The following is a 25,636-nucleotide window of genomic DNA, read 5'->3' on the forward strand; positions in this document are numbered from 1 at the left end:
TTGGATAAAATATAGAAAAATACATCCTTTGTGTCTTACCTTTGTCTTCTCCCCTTCCTCTGTCCCCATTGATTATGCATTAACTTAATCATTGTCTCCATAGAAGGGAGACAGTCTGTAGAGGGGTTTGTATTCTCAGACATCTAGTGCCCAAGAGCCAATTATACTAAGCTCAGTTTTGTTGGTGACACTAATATTCTTCTGGTTGGGAGATGAGAACACAATCCTGGGTACGTTAGGATAATGAGAAGGCTTCTTCAAATACCTCATTACTGCCAGCAGCAGCACAGTGCTCTTGTCTTCCCAGGGTAGACTTTTTCTGTCCTTCACTATCTTTTTCCAGCTATCACTACGCACTGTCATTACTTCCCTTGAACTATATTGTATTCATCCCCTTCCTCTCCGTGCACACAACTACATCTCCAGTCTAGACTCTAGTTTTCTCTTCCCTGCATTATTGTACTAGCTGATCTTTGGGGTCCACTCTGTCTCCACATCCATCTATCCCACCAGGATGATCTTAGGTAAAGGTCACTTTTGTTCTGTTACTTCTTGGCTTCAACATTCTAGATGAAGGATAGTTCTGTACTGTTCAACTTAGGTCTTATGTGTCTAAGAAATATAGACCATAGAATCAGAAGGACCTGGGTTTGAATCCCATTTCCACCAGTTACTTATTTGCAAGTTCTCTCATCTCCCTAATCTTTACGATTTTATTTATCTGTTTTGTTGCTGCAAAATATAGATAACATAAAAAATTTGCTGTTTTAGTTATTTAAAGTGTGTAATGCAGGGACTTTATTTACATTCACAATGTTGTGCAGCCATCACGTGTGTGTGCGTGTGTGTGTGTGAAAGAGAGAGAATATGATCTATCATGCAATTTAGCAATGGGTTGGCCCCAAAATTAGTTGAATAAAAATTTATAATAGATAATTTACTGTTTTTCTCTCTCTTTAGGCAATTCTTACATACAAACTTTTTACAAATGTTTTATTTTGGTAAGATATATATATAACATAAAATTTGCCATTTAAACAATTTTTAAGCGTACATTCAGTAGTATTAATTACGTACACAGTGTTGTGCAACCATCACCATTATCTGTTTCCAGAACTTTTCATCACCCCAAACAGAAACTCTGTATCCATTAAGCAATAACTCCCCATCTCCCGCCCCCACCCTCAGCCCCTGATAACCTCTAATCCACATTCTTTCTCTACGAATTTACCTAATTCTAGACATTTCATTTGAGTTGAATCATACAACATTTGTCCTTTTGTGTCTAGCTTATTTCACTTGGCATAATGGTTTCAAGATTCATCCATGTTCAACCTTGTGTCAGAACTTTATTCATTTTGATGGCTGAATAATATTCTATTGTATGTATATACCACCTTTTGCTTATTCATTTCTTGAAGGACACTTGAGTTGTTCCATCTTTTGACTATTGTGAATAATGCTGCAATGAATACTGGTATATGAGCGTCTACTAAATCCTTTTTTTTTTTTTTTTTTTTTTAGCAGAGTCTCACTCTGTCAGCCAGCCTGGAGTGCAGTGGCATGATCTCCACTCAGCTGTGACCTCCCGGGCTCAAGGAATCCTCTCACCTCAGCCTCCAGAGTAGCTGGGACTGTACGTGTGTCCCACTATGCCCAGCTAATTTTTTTTTTTTTTTTTTTTTTTTTTTTTGAGACGGAGTCTCGCTCTGCCGCCCAGGCTGGAGTGCAGTGGCCGGATCTCAGCTCACTGCAAGCTTCGCCTCCCGGGTTCACGCCATTCTCCTGCCTCAGCCTCCCGAGTAGCTGGGACTACAGGCGCCGCCACCTCGCCCGGCTAGTTTTTTGTATTTTAAAGTAGAGACGGGGTTTCACCGTGTCAGCCAGGATGGTCTCGATCTCCTGACCTCGTGATCCGCCCGTCTCGGCCTCCCAAAGTGCTGGGATTACAGGCTTGAGCCACCGCGCCCGGCCTGCCCAGCTAATTTTTAAATTTATTTTTTAGAGACAGGATTTCACTCCTGAACTCAAGCGATATGTCTGCTTCAGCCTCCTAAAGTGCTGGGATTATAGGCATGAGCCACCAGGCCCGCCCAGAATCATTGTTTTCAATTCTCTTGTGTATATACCTACAAGTAGAACTATTGGGTCATATGGTGCTAGGGACCGAATTGTGCCACTCCAAAATCCATATGTTGAAGCCTTAACATCCAATGTGATGGTATTTGGAGATGAAGCCTTTAGGAGGTAATTAGGTTTAATAAGTTTGTGAGGGTGGGGCCCTAATAGTGGGATTAGTACCCTTATAGGAAGAGGAAGATACACCAGAGCTCTCTCTCCACCATGTGAGGACACAGGGGGAAGGTGGCCATCTGCAAGCCAAGCAGAGAGCTCCTACTGGGAATTGAATCAACTGGCACCTTGATCTTGGACTTCCCAGCCTCCAGAACTGTGAGAAATAAATTTATCTTGTTTAAGCTACCCAGTCTGTGGTATTCTGCATGGCAGTCCAAGAAGACAAATACATATGGTAACTCTTTGTTCTGAGGAACCACCAAGTTATTTTCCACAGCAGCTACACTTCAGCATTTTACATTTCCTCAAGCAATGCACAAGGAAGGGTTCCAATTTCTCTACATCCTGCAATCCTTGTCATTTTGTGTTTTTGTTTTGCTTAGTGATTCTAGTTGAGGTGTATTGATATATTGTGGTTTTGATTTGCATTTCTCTAATGACTAATAATGTTGAACATCTTTTCATGTGCTTATTGGTCGTTTGTATATCCTTTTTGGGAAAATGCCCATTTTTTAACTGGGTTGTGATGCTGCTGCATTTTAGGAGTTATTCCTATATTCTGGATATTAAATCTTTGTCACCTATACGTTTGACAAATAATTGCCATTCTGTAGGTTATTGTTTCTCTTTCTTGATGGTGTACTTTGATGAATGAAAGTTTTAAATTTAAGTACAACATGTTGTTTTTCCTGTTTTGTTTGTGTTTTTAGGTCATATCTAAGAATATATTCTGAAATTTAAGGTTGAGAAGATTTACTCCTATGTTTTCTTCTAAGACTTTCATGGCTTTGGTTTTAATATTTAGGTCACTGATCCATTTCGAATTAACTTTTGTGTATGGTATGAGGTAGGTGCCCAACTTCATTCTTTTACATGTAGGAATCCAGCTGTCCCAAGACCATTTGTTGAAGAAACTGTTCTTTTCCCATTGAATGAAGTTGAAATCCTTATCAAAAGTCAGTGGACCACAGATATTTGTGTTTGTTTCTGGACTCTTAATTCTATCCCATTAATTTATCCTATGCCATTACCAAACTGTTTTGATTAATGTACCCTTGTAGTACATTTTGAAATCAAGAGGTGTGATACCTCCAACTCTGTTTTTTTTTCAAGATTGTTCTGGTTATTTGGTGCTTTTTGTAATTCTATATGAATTTGAGAGTTTGCAAAACCAAAAAGAGGCTCTTGGGAATTTGATAGATATTACGTTGAATCTGTAGATCACTTTAGAAAGCATTGCCATCTTAATAGTATTGTCTTCAAACCCATGAACACTGGATGTGCTTTCGTTTATTTAGATCTTTTGACTTTTATCAGTCATATTTCATAGTTTCTATTGTACAAGTCATTCATCTCCTTGGTTAAATTTATTCCTAAGTATTTTAATCTTTTAGATGCTATTGTAAACAGAATGGCTTTTTTCATTTCCTTTTCAGATTATTTATTGCTGGTGTATAGTAACATAGGTGAGTTTTGTATGTTTGTCCTGTGCTCTGCAACTTTGTTGAATTGTTTGTTAGCTTTAGTTTTCATGTGGATTCTTGAGATTTTCCTTATATAGGATCATGTTTTCTGTGAATAGAGGTAGTTTTACTTCTTCCTTTCCAATGTGGATGCCTTTTATTTCTTTTTCCTCTCTAATTATTCTGGCTATAATTTCCAGTACAATGTTGACTAGCAGTGGTAAAAGTAAACACTCTTGTCTTGTTTCTGATGAAAATTTACTTTTAAAATACACATTAAATAGAAAAATTGTTTAGAGCAGTTTTACTAAAGATAATAGTCATTGAATTCAAAAGTATCTTTTAAATTAACTTCTCATCTATTTGAAGATGAATTTGCCCATTCGGAAAGGACAACATTAAGATGAATTATCACTAGGTGAACATGCCCATGTCATCACAACCAGCTAAAAAAAATTAACATCCCCAGCTCCCTAGAAACCCCCTTGGGTCCCTCCCAATCATTACCTTCTTCCTTCTCCCCAAATGGAATCATCCTGACTTTTAAAATCATCAATTACTTTTGTTATTTTTTCAGCTTTGTGTAAATGAGATCTTACAACATGCACTCCTCTTGGCTCTTCTTTGGTTTCTTTTGCCCAACTTTTCCTATCTTTAACATCTTACGTTTGCATGGTTCATTTGTTACAGCTAATGAACCATCATGGATATGTTATTATTAACTGAAGTCCATACTTTATTTCTATTTCTTTAGTTGCTTTTTTTTTGCTTTTTTTTTTTTTTTTTTGAGACAGAGTCTTGCTCTGTCTCCCAGGCTGGAGTGCAGTGGCACCATCTCGGCTCACTGCAACCTCCGCCTCCTGGATTCATGCCATTCTTCTGCCTCAGCCGCCTGAGTAACTGGGACTACAGGCACCCGCCACCACACCTGGCTAATTTTTTGTATTTTTTAGTAAAGATGGGGTTTCACCGTGTTAGCCAGGTTGGTCTCGATCTCTTGACCTCATGATCCACCTGCCTCGGCCTCCCAAAGTGCTGGGATTACAGGCATGAGCCACCATACCTGGCCCTGTTTTCTTAGTTTTTACCTTAACGTGCTTTTTCTTTTCCAGGATCTCATCCAGGATACCTTATTACAATTAGTCGTCTTATCTCCTCAGGGTCCTCTTGGCTGTTTCTCAGATTCTTCTTGCTTTTGATGACCTTGACAGTTTTGAGAAATACTGGTCAGGTATTTGTGGCATGTTCCTCAACTAGGATTTATTTGATATTTTACCACATGATTAGACTGGGAATATGGACATTTGAAAGAAAAACCCACAGAGGTAAAGTGCTGTTCTCATCATATTAAGGGCACATGCTATCAACAGAACTTATTACTGTACATGTTAACTTGGGTCACCCAACTGAGGTCATGGTTGTCAGGTTTCATCCCTGTAAAGTTCATCTTTTTTTTCCCATTTTCACGCTGTGCTCGCTAACGGGAAGTCACTAGGCACAACCCATACTTAAGGAATGAGAAATTATGCTCCACCATCTTGAGGGGAGAGCATCTATAGAAATTATTTGGAATTCTATTGCATGTGAGATTTCTCCCCGACTTATTTATTTACATAGTCATTTACATCAGTATAGATATTTATTTATACTGTGGGTTATAATTCCACTAATCTATTTGTTTTGTTGCTTAAATTATTTCAGCTTTGCAGAATTTTTTTCAGTTTATTCCTGTGTCTCTTTGACATATCACTCTTACTGTGAGGTTTTCTTTTTTCTAATTACTTCCTTACTGGCATGGACTGAATGCCTGTGTCCCCCACAAACTCACATGCTGAAACCCTAACTCCAATGTGATGGTATTTGGAGATAGGACCTTTAGGAAGTAATTAGGTCACAAAGATAGAGCCCTCATGATGGAATTAGTGCCCTAATAAGAATTGCTTCCCCCTTCTCTCCCATGTGAGGACATAATGAGAAGACATCTCTACAAGCCAGGAAGAACACATTCGCCAGAACCCTACCATGCCAACATTCTGATCTTGGACTTCCCAGACTCTAGAACTGTGAAAAAAAAATTATCTACTGTTTAAGCCACACAGCTTATGGTATTTTTGTTATAGCAGCCTGAACTCACTAAGACACTTACTTTTGGGCACTACAAGATGCTCCAGAGTCACCTCATCTGTTTCTTGCCCCAGTTCTAAAATTTGCCTTTCCTCTAAGGAGACCTGGTTCCTTTTGTTAGAGAATGGTATTGGAAACCAAGATCTAGGCACTTGGTGAGCTCACTGCTACTGAGGTGTCATTGCTTCTAGAACCTCTCAGTTGCTGGAAAAAATGAAATATGTTTGTACACTAACACATGTGTGTGTATGTGTTGTGTGTGTATAAATATTTCTGTGTAGCTATTTACCTCACAATGACCTGCAGATGTCAAGTTAGCCTGACTGCTGGTTTGAGTAGCATGATGGAGGTGGAAGCCAGGTTGTAGAGTACTGAAGTGGCACTTGGTAGATGCAGAAGACATAGATTATTTCTGTCCTGATAAGTTTAGTGCTGAAGGAAAAGTTGCAAGTGGGAATTATAGTGTGAAGAGGCAGTATAGCCCAGAAAATGGTTTTTAAGATCAGTAAAACTAGTTCAATTGGTGAGTAAAAAGAACAATTGGGTAAACAGTAAAAAATTGGGTAAACAGTAAAACTAGTTCAATTGGTGGGAAAAAGAACAAGCTGAACTGGAGAATGAAGGAAGATCAGCTAGTAATTGGGTGAGTTTGGGAAGGGCAAGGACTCACCCCATTAGGGAAAAGAGCCCTGAAGGGGGCAGTTGGCTCTTTTGTAATAGCCCCTTTCCTCCCTAAAGCTCATGAGGAGGTAAATTGTGTCCCCATTTTACAGATGAGAACGTTGAGATGAAAACCTCAATGTTTACCTCAAAAGTGAGGTAAACTTGTGTTAAGCCCTCACTGCTGGTAAGCATCAGAGTTAGGATTCAACTGGTGCCCACCCTCTGCTGGTCCTCACCCCTCGAAGGCCTGTTAGCCTTTGCAACGTCCAAATGCAAATACATCCAAAAGGTCAGATGACTCCTCTGCATTCCTGTATACCAAGAGTCGGTGGTTTCCTCTAGGAAAAAGCCAGAGGGAATACTTTTTCTGCAGACCCCAGAGGAAGAACCAGACCCCATACCCAAGCAATAAATCCAAGGGGCCTTTTCTTGCTTGTGGCGCTGACTCTTTGGCAAGCTCCTTGCAGTGTGACCTAACCTTCCACCCTTCCCTGGCTCCACTTAGGAGCTCTCACTAAGGCATCTGTTGAGGACAGCCCCCGAATGAGTTTCAGATTTGGCAGTTAAGTTCTTGGATGTCATGCTCTCATTCCTGACTCTATCCACAAGGGAAGTGAGCAACAATCCTCTCCAGCTTAAAATGTGAGATGAAAATAATAGTCTGTTGGGCAGAGCCTGTGAGAGGCTATAGAAATACTTCCCCACTCCCTCAATTATAAACAAGTAAATATCCACTGGCATTCTGTACATTGACAGCACGTCCATATGCAGAAAATACATATGACGGAGAGAAGATTTTAATTCTGAGGCCCAGAGCCCATTGTAAAATGCATACATACAAATTTTCTTTCAACCATTTTTCTCTCTACTTGCTGGGAACTATTTACAACTGTGAAATGTGAGAGTTATTAGGTATGAATTTTAGAATTCTTCATTTCACACATGAGGAAACGGAGGTAGACAACTGCCTTGCTATATTGTGTATACATCATGTAAAAGATTTAATAAACATCCTATTTATGTAAAATAGAAAACCTTATTGTGGCTTAGAAGAATTACTTAGTCTTTTAAACATTAGCTTTTAATAAAACTTTATTACAAAACCTTTGGATTAAATGGGATCTAGAGCAATCTGCAGATATTTCTAGGCTGTTAGGCAAGGAAACAAGGATATTCTTATCCTTTCCCTGTATCTATGTTTAATTATTGATTTTAAATCACAAAGGATGGAAAATGGAAGCTTTGTGACGCATTCAGGTCATTCTAAGAAAAGATTACGCATAGAATTCCAAACTTTCGAAGCAGATACATTAAGGAATTATTCTGTACAGTACAAGTAAATTATCTGCTATATAAAATTAATCATTTTATCTAGCATATGTAAAAACTATTAACATCAAAAAAACCTATGTAGGCTATATGACTAAATTTAGAAGGGAGGTACACTAGCGCCTGGTTATAAATGTAAACATTAAGAAATTTATTAATCCTAATATGATACAGAGTCTTATCTTCTAATTTATTTGTTTTCTTAAAGTTCAATTATTATCTTTTTAAATCCTTGAAGTTTCTATTCAGTAAATCATACCTGTAATCCTGTTTGGTCTTAGAAAAGAAAGACATAAAACTACTGTTTCAACAAAGTATATTCCTGAGCTGCAAACTAAGCTGAAATCCATATTTTACTGTCAACAGAGTTAAGGAGATGCATGATCTTTACGGCATAGGAACTCTTTCTTCATATCCTTGTCATCAAACTGTCATGAAAACTATTTCATGCCATTGTGGGTCAAGATAATTATTATATGTTTTTTCTGAACTTGGAAGAACTAATCATATTATAGACCTATCAAAGTGCACATATATTATGAGGAGCATTTCTCAAATGTTTCGTACTTAAAAGAAACTTCTAGAAGTCCAGAGGTTGTTTACAGAAGTTCAGTACTCTGCTAGACCTCTCATTTCCCTATCCTCCCTCATCAGAGCCTGCAAAGGGAGCCCTACTCTCCTAAAATTATGAATAAACAAGTGATGGGCAACAGACTGATCCCAGATGAGAGCACTTCCTTCAGGCTCTCGTGTTAAGATGATAAATGGGTGGACCACTTGGCCTTAAACAAATGACAGAGATATATTACAACTGATTTTGGGGTATTTTCAGTTTTGTTGTATGTGTCCACTCTTGACCCTCTAGATACATGAATAAAAGAAAATTTATATTATCTCTGACGTTTCAAGACAAAGGCTCCGAGGAAGCTTCCTCTATTGGACTTCCTGCTTTCAGCAGTAGTAAAACAGGGTGTGGTTTTATTAAAATGACAAAAGCCTGCATGGCACAACTTTCTGTACTCCTTTGTATTATAAACAATAGATAAAACGAGATTCCAATTCAGCCACTTGTTTTTGCCAGTGATTATTTCTCATGCCTTCTTAGCAGACTCCAGGTATTCCTATTTTTGTTCTTGTTGTTACTCGATTGCATGGACATGTTTGGAGCGGGAAAGGGGATATTTTAAATACATTTAACCATGTCTTGAGTTTGGGGTCAGAAATGTACTGCAACTCCCACACCAGTCTGCAAACATCTGGTGTCCCAGATGGGAGCAATAACAACTCTGCTCTTATTTTCATAACTGCACTGCAGAAGATGTTCACTGGTTTCCTCCTCGGTGAGTTTAATTCACACCAATATTTTAAGGAAGATTAGAAAAAGAGAAAAAAAAAGGAATGAAAGAAAACATTTCTGACAGCACAGAGAGTCGGGTTTTCATGCTCCCATTGTACAAAAGATTCTAAGATAATGATAACATATAACAGATCTCTTTGGCTTATTTTGCGAATCAAATCAGCTATATATTATTTTCTATGCCAAAGTTTTATATGCACCACAAAAATGCAATATTTTTAGCCCAGATTTAGGTATTATGTTTTTCTTCTAAAATGATTTTCACCAGTAAAATGGCTTTGTTTTTGTTGTTGTTGTTGTTTTGTAAAACCAGCTGAAAATCAAGCCACATAGTAGAGTTGCTTTCATTCAGCCTCACCGGAAATATTGACATTAAAAGGTGCCCTGTTCATTGCATCACCGACGCTTTTCAACAGCTACACTAAGGAGGAATGGTGTTATCTTATTTCTTGCTTCTTCCCTGAGATAATTTTCAACGGTATTGTCCAGATTTGCTGTAGTCGTTTTGCTGCCAAGAGGTTGTAAACAAATCAGGGACCCACAAGGAGACTGGCAGCTCCTGACTGAAAGGAGTCTTCAAGGGGCAGACCACAGAATCACAGATCCAAAGCTGGACAAGGCCTGGAGTCACCAGTACAGTCTTCTTCATTTGCAGAGGATAAACAAGGGGCAGAGTCATGTCTGAACTCAGCACTAGCAGCCTAGCATTCCTGAAGAGTAGACCACTAAATGCAAGGGCTGCGAGAACTGGGGTTTTCGTCCCTTTGGTTGACCGATGGGTCCTAAGCAGTGCTTAGGAAGAGTGCTTGGCACATTGTGGGCACTCAATAAATATTTATTGAATGGATGAATATAACACCCAGCTTCTCAATCAAGACCACAAACCACTGGGCGTCAGACTTAACTTTCTTGTGTAACCCTACGTGACCGGCATTGGCAGCATGAGTGAGTGAGAGGAGTACCCAGATTCAATTCATCACTCAGCCACTCACTTATGTGACCTCAGCCAAGTAATCTGGGACTGTATTTCAAAGAGCAAATGACTCACAGCCTTAGCTTTCTCATTTGTAAGCTGAAGTAATACTGGACCTACCTATTTCGTAAGAGTGGATGCATATCAAATTAGACAGCACATAACAAACTCTACAGTGCTCTAAGCATATTATTACTATTGACAAATGGACTCTGAGACGTAGTCATTTTATTAACAGAGGCATTGGCTGCAGCTAAGCTTGCGCAGGGACTCTCCAATGTGATGAAAGTCTTGACCAAGGTACGTGCTAGGAGCCACGATGTGGGCTGCTGGTGAGCTGGAACCACCTCCAGCAGAAGACAGTCAGTGAACGCAACCCGTGATGAGTGCAAGACTGGGTGGAGGGGGTGACGGGAGCAGTCACAATGAGGGTAGGACTAGGCAGAGGTTCAAGTTAATTATCCCAAATATAAGATGTAGAGCACTTTGGGAGGCCGAGGCAGGCGGATTACCTGAGGCCAGGAATTCGAGACCAGCCTGATCAACATGGAGAAACCCCATCTCTACTAAAAATACAAAAATTAGCCAGGCATGGTGGCACATGCCTGTAATCCCAGCTACTCAGGAGGCTGAGGCAGGACAATCGCTTGAACTTGGGAGATGGAGGTTGCATTGAGCCAAGATGGCGCCATTGCACTCCAGCCTGGGCAACAAGAGCAAAACTCTGTCTCGAAAAAAAAAGAAAAAAGAAAAAAAATGTAGAGGATACAACTACAATAAGGAGTCCAGGAGGTAGGCTAAAATGCAGTGTTGAGAATTCTGGGTGGATGTAGTTGTCAATATCCAGAGACATTTAGATCATTGGTAGACAAATCTATTCTCAGGACTAGGTAAAGGCATCTGGAAACCAGGGCTGACTACAAGAGAAGGGAGCTGGCAGATTCTAGGAGAGAGGAATGGAATTTGGGCTCTCTTAGGTGCCGGGGGTACACTGGGTAGCAGAAGCTGAGACTGAAGGGCCAGAGGGACAGGCTTGTCTTGCACTGGGGTAGAGCAAGGAGTTCAGGACTCATGTGATGCCCAGGGCTTTGTCCATTCCAGTGCCTAGACATTAGAGGTTGGGTTTCAAACCTCACTGAATCCTGGGGAGGGTTTCCTAATGCACCTGCAGACCTAGGCAGGGCTAAGCCCACAGAGGTTCAGGTGGAAATGTCTGGGTTCCCTGATGTTTAGAACTGGTGCTGACAGCAAGAAAGCAATTAAAAAAAAAAAAAAAAACTTCAAAGGATGTTGTCTTTGCTATGGGGTGATGGGAAACAACAGTTGTGGACAAACTGTAGATGCTACTTTGTGATGTCTTAAAGCATGGTATTATAAAGCAAAATCCTGAATGCATACTCACCAGTTTTCAAGTGTTTATTCTTTTCCTCTTCTTCTTCTTCTTCTTCTTCTTCTTCTTCTTCTTCTTCTTCTTCTTCTTCTTCTTCTTCTTCTTCTTCGTTATTATACTTTAAGTTCTAGGGTACACGTGCACAACGTGCAGGTTTGTTACATATGTATACATGTGCCATGTTGGTGTGCTGCACCCGTTAACTCGTCATTTATTCTGAAGGAAAAACATCAGGAAGTCAGCACCATCACTGATGCAGCAGACCAAAGAGCAATGTTTGTAGACATTGTTTACTGAGCCCTGTAACTGGAAGTCATTCCACCTTGTTCATTGGCCATCCAGTTGGCAGGCATTAAGGGAGGCCAGGTTCGTGGCTATTACCCAAAACCTCCTCATCATTCTCACCCATTCCAGCTCTACCAGGATTCTGATAGGTGCCCTCCAAGAACCATGGGCATCTTGGCCTCTGGCTCCATCCACTCCTCGACATCTAGCGGGGTAGCGCTTTGCTTAAGCTCTGACCCTGCCATCACACACAGCCCCCATCGGCCTGACCAGCACCCAGATGGGCTCACTCCAGTCACCCCAAAGGTGCAACATTGCAAACAACCTGCCTCAGCCTCTCTACTGGGGTTCCTCCAGCCACTTCCATGAGAGACCTTGGACAGGAACCCAAAGCTTTTTACAGGTACTGCCTATCAGATGTGGAAGAAAACAGCAAGGTGAAAGGAGCCCGTGACCCAGGAACAGCCCACCAGGTCCGGAAGGTGCCTTACGGAGAGTGTTCATTTCTTTTAAGGACCATTCCTTTGAACTATGCAAATAATTCATTGAAAGTCGAGAAATTTAAAATTCCTAATAGAAATACACACACACATTAGTATCTAGGATACTAATGTGCCTTTTTTGAGTTTTTTTATGTTACCCCTGGTTAAGAACTATTTCTAAGTTTCCTGAAGGCTGGGCTGGTAGATTTCACAAAATGGGGGCAAGACATGGAGGGTGAAGAGAGAAAGACAATAAATAAGTACAGGACACCCACTTAAATCTGAATCTCAGACCATGCCACGCTCATTATTTTTTACTCCACAATGCTTAAAAACCAGATCTGTATGTGGCAGTTTTCCCCAAAGTTATTTGTTAAACTGAATTGGACATCATTTCAACATATTTGCCTGTTTATTAATGTAGCATATACATAGCACTAACTAGATGCTAAGCACTCTTCTAAGTGCTTTGCGAAATTATTTATTACAAATTTATTTACAAATTTATTACAACTTATTTAATAGGCAACTGAATCGTGAATATAGAAAATCACAGATAATAGTTTCTCTCTCTTTAGAATTTTAGATCTCTGTAGTATCTTTCTTCATAGGATGAACACAATTTGAATTTGCTTGCTATCAGAGTAAAGTTTTGTATATGTAATTTTTCTTTGATTATGAAAGTAGTGCATGTTCAAGTAAAAAATTAGGAAAATACAGAAAAGTACAAAGGAGATAATGAAATCACTCTTCACAGAGATAATCTATATTAGAATTTTTCATTAGGCATACATTTTGAATAGCTATGAAATAACTAGCTGCAATTTCTGCTCATCTATCCAAATAACATTCCAGACCCATTCTCCATCCTATCATCCTATTTTATTGCAGTCATTACAATTATCACTATCTGGAACTACCTCATTTCAGAGAGAGAAAACTAAATATTTTTCATTTGTGCTGTCTCCTGCTACTAGAATCAAACCCCACTTTATGTCCCCAGTTCCAAGTACATAGTCGATGCTCAATGTACATTTCTTAAATGAATGAACATTCTGCATCTGTTGTGCATCAGGTCATTGTGATCAGTTCAGTGTGATAACATCACATTGTGCCTCTGGTAGGCACATCTGAAATCATTCTCCTCAAGATTTCTTAGGCTCATCATTGAGAAAAGTTCGAATTTTGGCTAAAATTTAGAGTTCACCGTATCTGAAAAAATTCTATACACTCTGAAGTAGTCATAATAATGTTGCAAAAATGCTTTCAAAATGCCAGTGAGGTCTTGTTCATTTTGGAATTTTATGGATTAATCCTTTCCTTCCTGAGACTTTCAGGGGCAGAAACTTGACAATACAAATTTTAAGTGAGAACATATTTAACAAGGTCAACAGAAAATGTCATCTTCCTGTGTTCTATGAAGCCAAAGCTTTGCTATTTCCCTAAAAGTTTATTTGACAGAATCGCATTGTTAGATATGAAAAATTCAATACACCAAAGGAATTCAGAACATTAAGGGAAAATCTAAATACGGGCATTCGTTTAACAATAATTGGTGTCTGAAAAGATGCCTTATCATGGCCCTAGGACACACTGGGAAGCAAAGAAGAGGATCTGATTTACTTACGGATCTTTCCATCATTAAAGGAAATTAAATTTGATCATATGTATTATCACAACATTTCCATGAAGAAGATGATAAAGATGCTATCATTGTTCCCATACTGCAGGGTTGTAAACTAACAAGTACTTATTAACCATTCATTGCTTGTCCAGTTCTGTGTTAAGTAAAATGTGACTAAGAAAAAGTTTGCTTTAAAGCAGTTTCAGATATAAAGCAATCGGAAAAAGAGCAAATCTGAGTGGCACTCATTATATTACACAAGTTTCAGGGTAAGAGAAGTAGGCTTGGCAACATCGAGAAGTAGCATTTCCAGAGATGAGAGGGAAGCAGAGAAAGGAGCTCTCGCAGGGACAACTATGACAACACCTTGCATGGATCGAGAGCTCACCATCTGCCAAGTATTATCCCAAGTGCTTTGCACAAACTCATGCAGTCCTCACAAGAAATCACTGAAGTTGATCCTTTTCTGATCCCCACAGATGAGGAAACTGCAGAATAAAAAAATAAAATAAAATAAGTTGAGCTGGGCGCAGTGGCTCATGCCTGTAATCCCAGCCCTTTGGGAGGCCAAGGTGGATGGATCCCTTGAGCACAGGAGTTCAAGACCAGTTTAGACAACATGGCAAAACCCCATCTCTACACAAAATACAAAAAAATTAGCCCTGCGTGATGCAATGTGCCTGTAGTCTCAGCGACTTGGGAGGATCGCTCGACCCCGGGAGGTTGAGGCTGCATGAGCTGTGATGGTGCCACTGCACTCCAGCCTGGGTGATGAAGTTAAGATAATAATATCCCAGTTATGCAGAACTTTGAGTCCTAGTTTGGGTTCAGTCTTATAAGCCAGCAGCTCTTAAAGTCTTTGGGTTCAGGACCCTTCATGCTCCTAGCGATTATTTAGAACCCCAAAGAACTTTTGTTTACATGGGTTTTACCTATCGGTGTTTACTATATAGAAGTTAAAACCAAAACAAATTTTAAACATCAACATTTTTAATAGTAAAATATTAAATGACAGTGATAAACCCATTACATGATAAAAATACCACTTTCATGAAGTATAACTGTATTTTCCAAACAAACAAAAATTCTAAGAATGTTATCTGCAGATTTCTTTCACGTCTAGCTTAATAGAAGGCAGCTAGATCCTCATATCTTCTGCGTTTAGTATGTTTAGTATGGCTGAAGCATATGAAGAAAGTTTACTCTAACACAGATATATAGTCAGAAAAAAGGAGTATTTTCATAGTCTTTTCAGGTAATCGTGGATCATCTTCTTACGCATACGACACCAAAACTTGAAAATTTCTAGTGTCTTTTTTCTTTTTTGTTAACATATTATTTATACATGAAAAAATCTACCAGTTTTACATGTACAGTGTGATGAAATTTAGTACTGGTCTCAAAGTATGAAACCATTTTCTCATCCTCAAAAATACCTTCATGCCACTTAGCACTCACTGTCGTCCCCTCACCACTAGTTCCAGGCTATCAGTGATCTGCTTTCTGTCACTATAGTTTTATCTTTTCTAGAATTTCATGTAAATGGGATCAGTCTTAGTCTTTATGTTTGTCTTCCTTCATTTCCCATGATTATTTTGAGGTTTATCCATGTTGCATATATTAATATTTGTTCTTTTTTATACCTAAGTAGTATTCTATTGTATGGATATACCACAATTTCTTTATTGTATTCACCAACTCTTAGATACTCGGGCTGCTTCCAGTTATTGGTTACAAACAATAATGCTGCTATCAACATTCACCTACATGTTTTTTTTGTGGATGTGTATTTTCATTTCTCCTAGGTAAATACTTGTGAGTAGAATTGCTGGAACATATTGTAAACATGGTTAATTTTACAAGGTGCTGACATAGGAGTTTTCAAAAGTACCTTCACCATTTAGCATTCAGTCTGCAGTGCATGAGAGCTCCATTTCCTCCACACCCTCCCCAACACTTAGTATTGCCAGTATATGCCCTTTTCTAGTGGTGTGTAGTGATTTTTCTTTGTAGTTTTAATCTGCATTTCTTTTATGACTAGTGATGTTGAACATGTTTTCATGTGCTTATTGGCTATCTTCTTTTGTGAAAATTTCTATTCAATTGCCCATTTTTAAATTGAGTTGTTTGTCTTATTATTAACTTGTAAGAGTTTTTTAGCTATTCTGGGTATGGGCCATCTGTTGGATTTATGTCTTGCAAAATTTTCCTCCTGTCTGTGACTCTCCTTTTTGTTATCTTAGTTATATCATTTAAAGAACAGAAGTTTTAGTCTTGATGAAACTCATTTGTCAATTTATTCCTTTTTGAAAGCATTTTTATTTGAGTTCATTTTTGCATATGATGTGAGGTAATGGTTATAAGGTTCTTTTTTATGTAAATACAGATATCCCACTGTTCCAGCACCATTTGTTGCAAAAACTATCTTTTCCCCATTAAATTACCTTGGCATCTTTGATCAAATCAAATGATCTTATGATCGTGCATCTGTTTCTAGACTCTCTATTCTGTTCCTTGATCTATTTTTACACTAGTGCATCATTGTCTTGCTATATAGCTTTATGGTGAGTCACCAGATGGGGTACTATAAATCCGCGAATTCTGCGCTTTTTCTAAATTGTTTTAGCTACTCTAAGTCCTTTGCTTTGATGTATACATTTTCAAATTAACTTTTTGATTTCTTCAAAAATGCTTGTTAGGATTTTGGTTGGTATTTTACTGAATCCATGGATCAATTTGGGAGGATCGCCATCTGATTGCCGTCTTAGCAATATTGAATCTTCTAATCCAGGGATCAACAAACTACAGCCTGCAGGCCAAATCTAGCCTATTTCTATACACCTGTGAGCTAAGAATAACTTTTACATTTTGAAAGACTGGTAAAAACAAAACAAAGAAGAATATTCCACAGAAACTATGTGGCCCCAAAAGCCAACAACATTTACTATGTGGCCCTTTATAGAAAATATTTGCCAATGTCTCTGGTAATGCTTGACTATGGCGCATCTCTCCATTTATTTAGCTCTTTGCAATGTTTTGTAGTTTTCAATGTACGGGTCTTGCACTTCTTTCACTAAAGCTATGCCTAAGCATTATTGTGGACCATACTTTGAGAACCATTACAGAAAGCGGTGGGGGCAGGGGACATTAATAGATTTTTTGAAGTCAAATTACATGGTAAAAATGCTGAAGTATTATTTTAATAATACTATGGAAAGATCTACAGAGGTTAGAAGCAGGGCAAATGGGAAATCTACAATATTTCCATTGAGAGATGCTAGAGACATGGGTTAGGGTAGTGGGAGGAAATAAGGAGTAAATGTTAAAAACATTTCAAAGGCAGGAAAAGCAAGATTCGTAATGGATTGGATAAAGGGGACGAAAGAGAGGGAAGAGTCAAAGACAACTTCAAGGTTTCTAGCCTGTGATGTTAAATGGCTTGTCCATGGTGATTTTTATTTGGTTTCCTTTTATCATCTGGAGGCACAAATAGGATTTTCCCACATCTAGCTATTGTAGTTCCCTATATTCAGATTTACCATTGAAATTACCTTCTATCTCTTCACACCCTGTTAGTGAACAGGTAGTATTTTGATGGATGTTACATGATCAGAGAAATCCCGGGTCTTGGCGGCATGAGGAACGTAGCTTTCTTTAAATCTTTGTCTTAATTAATCATTTTTAAATATATTGAAAGCTTTTTAGTGATGTAATAACCTAACAGAACATTATTTTTACAACCTTGTTTGTTCAGAAATCATTAGCCCTTTAAGACATTTATATTATTGATGACATTCATAATTTTTTTCTTTTTCCATCCTTTGGCTTCCTTTTGAAGTCATACTATTAAACCTCCTTAAAAATATTTATGTGTGTTTAGTTAACAAAAGCTCCTGTAAGTTGAATCCATGCTGGGAAAAGGTTCAGGTAAGCTCTCTATATAAGCTTACAGACAATTGTGTAAATCTTCAGCCATTAAAGAGAAAGGAGAAAAAAGCCACCCTCATTACACTGCTGTCATTTACTCTTCATCTCCTGTCCTCTTTAGCAGCATTAAGATGGGATGTAAATTTGCCAGTTAATGCTGTTAGAAAATGGATGGTTCAAGAAGGGCAGGAATTAGAGATCAGTATTAGGTGCAGATAAGCTCCTTTGCCTCCGCAGTGGCGGCTGTTTAACATTCATGGGAAAATCATCATCAAACAGCGTTATCACAGCTCTGTTGATGGCTGAGGAACTTCATCACTATGATAATTTTTTTTATAGCTGTGAGCCAAAAAGCTCCCTTTTATTTCTGCTGTCTAGAGCTGTGATAGAGGCTTGTTTGTATGGGTAGGAGACAGCAAACCCTGGGCTCCTCAACCGGGTTTGATTTCGCCCCCACCTCCCCATCTCTGTTCTTCCCTTGTGCATGTTGCACTAAACAGTCCTACTGATATATATATATATATATATGGAAGTCCTCCAACAATCCTTCAAAGCATAACAGATATTTTTATGATCAGTAATTCAAAGTTTGACAAGTGATGCCATTCTGTAATGAAACTGTCATCCATTTTATTGTGAGCAAAATGCTAACTTGATAAATGGAAGGTGGAGGGGTGGGAGCCAGCCCAAAGCAGGGTAAATAAATGCCTGAGTCTGAATACCTGGAAAGCAAAGTATTCAAAACAATCCAAGTATCCCTCAATGGCGTATTTCTCATCAATAGGCTAAGTCGTCAAAGCTCCTTGCCTGTAATTATTCCTTTCTGAGTCAAGCAGAGTAAACCAGAGCCCGGCTCCTCTGCAGTCCCTTTTAGGTTCTATTCTATGTTTATTTTTAGAGTGTTTGGGGACAACATTGGTTATGTTATTCTAAACCGACCAAATTTGCTTTAGAACACACAATCTTTGCACATGATATTTCTCTGACATGTTTAGACATCTTCAAGTATATTAGAGATAAAAGTCACAGGCATTGCTTGCAGCACATATGGGGCAAAGACGTCCGGTATTCTTCGGAGATAGATAAGGAAACTATTCAAAGAAAATTTAAATTTATTAAGGTGCTTGTGCTTGTGCTTCTTTGCAGCTTTGACCTCATTTTTGGAGGCTTAACTGCTCTAAATGACTTTTCCCCCTTTTTGGAATGCAGCTAAAAAGCATAGTGCTGAAAAGCAGTTTTGTGGTCTGGACAGAAAGGTACTATCATTTAAATAGTTGGGATTTGAATTCAGGATTGATTTAACTACTTCAATAATTTACTTTCAACCCCAGCTCATTCCCTTTCTTTCCCCGAGAGCAGACTTGCAGTCCTGCTATGATGGGCTGAATTATGCTTGGAGTTTGGAGATAAGGACTTTTGTCTATGAGGCTCAGATTAGACGACCAAACTCATTTCCCAGAAGACTAGAGTTTGAATCCAGTTAGGATCCTGGAGGTGAAAGGCAAGCGCCTTATCGTTTAAGAATAGCTATTTAAACATAAGTTTAAAAGAGATACTGCAGGATGGAGGGACAGCGTTGTTCCTCGAAGGATAATCTTGGGGACAAGCTGGCTGTCTGTTCCCTAAAGATCAGATAGCCCTCTCCATCCCCAAATAGCTTTGGCCACCTCTGACTGCTCAAGATCAAGAGCCAAGAATGCTTCCTCATTCCAAGATTTTCTGTTCCATATTTGTTTAAAAAAAAAAAAATCTAAGGAGGTGTTTAATTTTTGTGCACACACTCCATCATAAACTGACGATGGGTTTAAGTTTTAACTCCGTGCCTGAAAGGAATTCCCAATATCTCCTCTCTCAGCTGAGGAAACTACATGGTGCTTACCATCATCCTTCCTTGTGTGTTGCCTAGCTCTCTCTAGTGTCGTGTAAGTTCAATGAGGGAAGGCTTCTTTCTCTCTCTTTTTCCTGCAGTATTTCCAGTGCCTAGAACAGAGAGCCTGACGTGCGGTAAGTATTTCAGAGATACTGAGGAACAAATGAGTTCTTGTCTGGAGCTGAAGCCTGGGAAAGCTTCATGGTATTGTAGCAAGAGGTTCCAGGAGCTAAACCTGGCTGATAGCCAGAGACATCTCAAGAGCAGCAGGGACATTCCACAACACCAGAAGTGAGAAGCAGGAAAGCGCCTTTGGCTTCCCGGGTCTGTGAAGGAAGGAGGGCAGTTGGCTCAGTTCTGAAGCTGAGTCTAAAGGAAGCAGATTCTGAGGAAGGTGTGTTTCAGATGTCTATTGCAGTGGCATGGCGTGGAAAAGGAAACTGAAGGGGGGGACTAGTGGGACTCCTTTTTACCAACAATGTCAAAAAATAGTGTTTAATGCCATTGGCCTTCTCTAGCCCTTTCTTTCTCTGGAAATACAGATCAGGGATTCCCCTCCTTAATGATAAAGACTGTGTAATGATAAGCCTTGCATCATAAAGTGGCCTTTTTCCAGAGCAGATGAAGAAAGGGGACCCAGGGAGCAAGCAGGAGGGAGCGGTGGCATTAGAGAGCCCACCAGCACCTGCCAGCCCCAGAAGGGGTCAAGGCCATCGTTGCATTAGCCCACAGAGGCTTACGGGCAGCAGTATGACCCACTCGAAGTAGGCCAGGCTGCATTCAGCCACGACCAAAATCACACATTCTCTAATTTAGTTCACGTTACACTAACAACTACCAGAAACAGCTTTGAGTCCACAAGAACAAAAGACAATGATGATAATTTCCTCTGGCTCTTTTGCCAAAGCCATCAGCAATTTTCTATCTTTCTTTCCCCCACTTAAATCCACCCATGTATCTCATTATCTTGAATTCACCTTATTTTTTTCTTGGAAATAAAAAAAATTAATTAACCTTTTAGTAACTAGAACCCATTATAGAGATATCTTGTATTCACAGTGTGTAGGCTATGACTCAGTTATTAATTAATGTATCTTTTACGTAATTTTGACTTTGGAGCTAAGCATAGTTAATCTCATAAAAATTGTATTTTAACTTTACTAGACATATCTGTCTAGTAAAATCCATGTACACCCATGTATTTGACAGATTTATAGTACGGGTCAGTTTTGCTGCAAACTCGAGTTTATATAAATCTTTGTATTTTCAGATTTCCTGTGGATATCAGGACTTCCTCTAGAAAATGTAAAGATAATCTTACAGCATCTGAGTTTATGTCAATTAACAAATGAGGATAACCGAGCTAGTTGTTTTCATTGATACTATCTGATATGGCATTGGGGATTCTTATCTAAATCTGTTTATCAACACTTTCAATCAAATCAAAAGCAAGAGATGCTTTGTAATGCAGAAACCATTCTTTTCTCTCAGGGGTATGAGGAAACAGTTCATTCTGATAGAATGGCTTTGGTGAGGAATGGTTGGTAGCATTTTGAGTGGAAGCCTGATTTCCAGAATGCTATTCTAAGTGGCCTATTTCTTCACCTGGTTCTCCTACTATACATTCTTTAGGAAGAACATTGGCATTAAGAAATCACAGAAATTCATGCTTAGGTCTTCAACCATAGGATCTTGAACCAGCCTTTTGTTTTGTTAGCCAATATAATGGGTATAAACAAAATGGGTTCTGCAATTCCAATTCCCCTGAACTTACATAAGAACTGAATATCTGCCCTTCCCCATATACACATAACAGAGATACTGCTGAATACCTCATCAAAGTCAGTTTCCTTCATAGAATGGATGGACTTGTTCTGGTCCATTTATATCCTCCTGCCCCTCTGGACCCAGCACACACCTCTGAGTCAGCCAAGCGACTGATGGAGGCACCAGAGATCATGGCCCGGTGATAAACCAGTTGGCCCATTTAGGGTCAATCCCTGAATGTTGGAGCTGAGTGGACTAGCCACAAACTCCAGGGAACACATGGCTACATCTGAAAGCATACAGGTTCATCTGCGTTGCAGCACTGCCCATTGCCACACCTGCTACCAGCTGCAGCTGGTGAGAGTTGCTCTTTGAAGTTCTGCCCTTCACACAGTGCCTCATTAGTCATAGACCAACCAGGCCGTGAGAAAACATCAGAATACATCTGTCACCTCTAACAATTCATGGAGCAGATTCTCCATTTCCTTTGTTATGCTATGAATAATTCTGCAGCTTCTCCGATTTTATTAAGAAGCCTTTCCCTTGGTTTCTCTTTGTTCTTCTCATCTAATCTCTTAATGGAAGTTGCTAATTAAATTCCTATAGCCATTTTTTTAACAATGTTTTGAATAGCAAAGTCTGTCAACTGCAGAAAGTGTATATTCTTATCAACACGCCTGTTGCCTGGAGGAGCGAAGGCCTCGCTGACAGATGGCTGCCGAGGAAGGCCCAGCAGGCCTCACATCTGCAGCACCTGGTGGTGGGGGCACGGGAGCAAGCGCAGGGCTGGAGATGAGGGTCTGTTTGGGCTCAATAATTAGAATCCAGGTTGCTGGAGAGGTTCTGTGAATCTCAAGGGGAACTTAGCAAATTTCAGCAAAGTATTCTGGGCATGTAGTTGTTTTTAAGCATCCTTTGATGCTGTCCCATTAACAGTCTTGTATCCCTTTAAATCTAAGTGGTAGCACGTCTCTGAAGGGAAATTTTAAAAGCTGAGTGCCTGACATGTATACCAACACGTCCTTTTGTGGGACACAAGTCATCAAATTGAGTTCCCTTAAATTTACTTGTTGCTGTCTGGTAGGAGGTTTCAAGGCCCTCATGAACAACAAGGAATCATCCTTTAGCCTGAATTTACATGGAGATTAAGAATGCAAATGTGTTCCTTCAAAGCAACTCCGTTTTTACCCCCACATAGGTAGTCAGCGACACAATATCTTGTAGTTATGAGTGATTAATTGAAGAATAATCCACTAACACAGGAATCAGTACTAAATCAGTCCCTTTAAGGGATCATTGGTCCTTGATCAAATGTTGTTACCTGCCTAAAACAAAAATTCATTTATTCTCTCAACAAATGCTTTCTCCTTGCCTAATAGTTGTCACATAATGATGCTGGGTACTAGTCATAGAGAAGTTGTGACAACCTGGCTCAAGAGAGCAGGCAAAGTCCACAGGTCTGCTGGTTCCTACATCCACATTTCACAAATCATCAGAACAGAGATGTGAGTGTGTGAGTGACTGTGTGACTGAGTGAGAGTGAGAGAGAGAGAGAGAGTGTGTGTGTGTGTGTGTGTATGCATCCTCATAACAGTGCTGGAAACTACAAGAGACTGACTAGGGCTTTGGGAAATTTCTGAACAATAGAAGGGATCAAATCTGTGGAAAAGTACACTAAGAGTCAGGCAGAAACTACAGCTCAAAAAAAAAAGAGGAGGAAATGCCTCTGAGAAAGAAGCCATTTTGGGACAGTTCCAAGTGCAGAGGCAAAGGATGGAGGAAGGCAGGCAGGTTCCCTGTGGAAATTGTCAGAGTGGTTAAAAATTTAACCCAGCAATTATATCTGTCTGAAAGAAATATTTACATTTGTGCAGTCTATGTATGAAAGAGGGTGAGCCTTGCTGCGTGGCTCGTAATAGTGAAAACAACCTGATCGCCCATCTATCAGTGTGTGAGTTACTATGAAATTATGTAGATCACCATGTATCAACATGAAAAGATCTCCAAGTCCTGATGTTAAAGGAAAAAAGCAATTTGTAGAAAACACACAGTAAAGGGAAAGAAAGAGAGAGAGATAATAGATAGATAGATAGATAGATAGATAGATAGATAGATTAATATAAATGATAGATAGATGGATGAATGGATGGAAGGATGGGTAGAGTATATTTACACATGCTTGTGAATGGAAAACTACAGGTCTGGAAGGAGACTTGCCAAATAGTTATTAAAGACTTTACCTTTTAGACATTGAATGAGGGTGTAGTCGGGTGAGGGGGACATTCACTTTTTATTATCATGTTTATGTACTGCCTGAAATTGTATGAGGCCATATTAACATAATACATATGATTATAGGTATATAAAGTGCAAAAAAAGAAAAAAAACAGACATACTGCCCCTTCCCAAGAAGCTTACATAGGAGATAAAGGCAGGTAGGGAAAAATTATTGGCAATTCAGTGAAACAGGTGCACTGATAGAGTAACGTCAAGGTGGCTTAGCTCCTCAAAAAGGTGCATGACCCAATCTAGATCACAAATGGCTCCCCTGAAGCAGTGACGGCTAAGCTGAACTCTGAAGTTCCCACGGGGATGTGGGGATGAGAAGCAGGGGGCCAGTCAGCAAAGCTGAGGTGCTCAGTTCTAAGTGCGTATCAAAGATGAACCTGGACAGGGATCAGGAGGGATCGACAGGTGGTGAAGGTCCTTGTAAGCTGTCTTGAGTCATCTCACCTCCCTCCTGAGCCTCTCACTGGGGGACATGGTGTGTCGGAGCCCCAGACGTGAGGGTGAGAACTATGCCGGGGAAGCAGCGCCTTCATCTCCAGTGAGCTCTTCTCACTGTCTCCCTTCTCCAACAAGACACTGGCAGCTCGGAGACACACAGAATTGCATGGGAGTGACTGAGACAGCCTCTCTGGAGGTTGGGTCACCAGTTGGAATTCTTCTCTCTCAGTTGGGCCTGTAGGCCACCCCCGTGACATCTTCATTCTTTCTTTCCCCCTGACCCAAGCTGCTCTCTGTTGGTGGTCGAGATGATTCAGGTAAGGTTGACAGATCAGGTACCTCTTTCTTCATCCCTTTTCTCTGCCTTCTACTAAGATCAGCCAACTACTAATAAACTCCTGCCCAGAAAATTTTGCTTCCTGAAACCTTTCAGAAAATTTACAAGTAGACCATTCACTCCTTCAAGAAGCATGGGCTTGAGGTCAAGTGCACGGACTTTCCATGATACCAAGAGGGTTTGGGGGTGGGGGAGTTACACAGTAAAGGCAGGAGAGGAGAGCTACTTTTTCCTGAAGTAGCAGCTCATACATTCCCCCACAGCACTGCAGCTTTCCAGAAAGTCTCATGCTTGGCCTTTCCTGAGTCCAAGCTGGCATCGGAGAAGACAGGAATGGCTCTCTCCGCTTGGCATAGCCCCGTGTAACCTCCAGTGAGTATGTGCTTGAGGGACAGCCGCCACACCAGCACTGGATCGGCTTCCCAGGGCTGCAGCAGCAAAATGCCACAAACCAGATGGCTTAAACTGACAAAAACTTACACTCTCACAGTTCTGGAGTCTAGAAGTCTGAAATGAAGGGGCCAGCAGGGCCATGCCCCCTCTAAAGGCCATAGGGAAGAATTCTTCCTTCAGTCTTCTGGCTCCGGTTGCCTGCAGACCGTCCTTAGCTTGTGACTGCATCACTTCAATCTCTGTCTTTACTTCGCTTTCCTTCTGTGTCTGTGTCTTCTCTTTTTCTGTCTTCTGCAAGAACACTTGTCATGAGATTTAGGGTCCACCCATGTAATCCAAGGTGATCTCATCTTAATATCTTTACCTTAACGATATCTGCAGAGATCCTTTTTCCAAACAAGTTCACATTCACAGGTTCCTGGGGTCAGGATGTGGACCTATCTTTTGGGGGGACGTAATTCAACACTCCATAGGTGCCTAGTAATCTTGTTATTCTTGAGGCCTTTGCTCTCATTTTCTTCACCAGGTTCAGAGTCGGTTTTAGCCCTCACACTTGATTTAACATCTATCTAGGATGCTATTTTGCATAAAAGGAGAACAGCAGATAAAATGGTGTGGTTTAGAGATGAG

This window comes from Theropithecus gelada, chromosome 9, assembly GCF_003255815.1.
Source record: "Theropithecus gelada isolate Dixy chromosome 9, Tgel_1.0, whole genome shotgun sequence".
NCBI classification, from domain to species: Eukaryota; Metazoa; Chordata; class Mammalia; order Primates; family Cercopithecidae; genus Theropithecus; species Theropithecus gelada.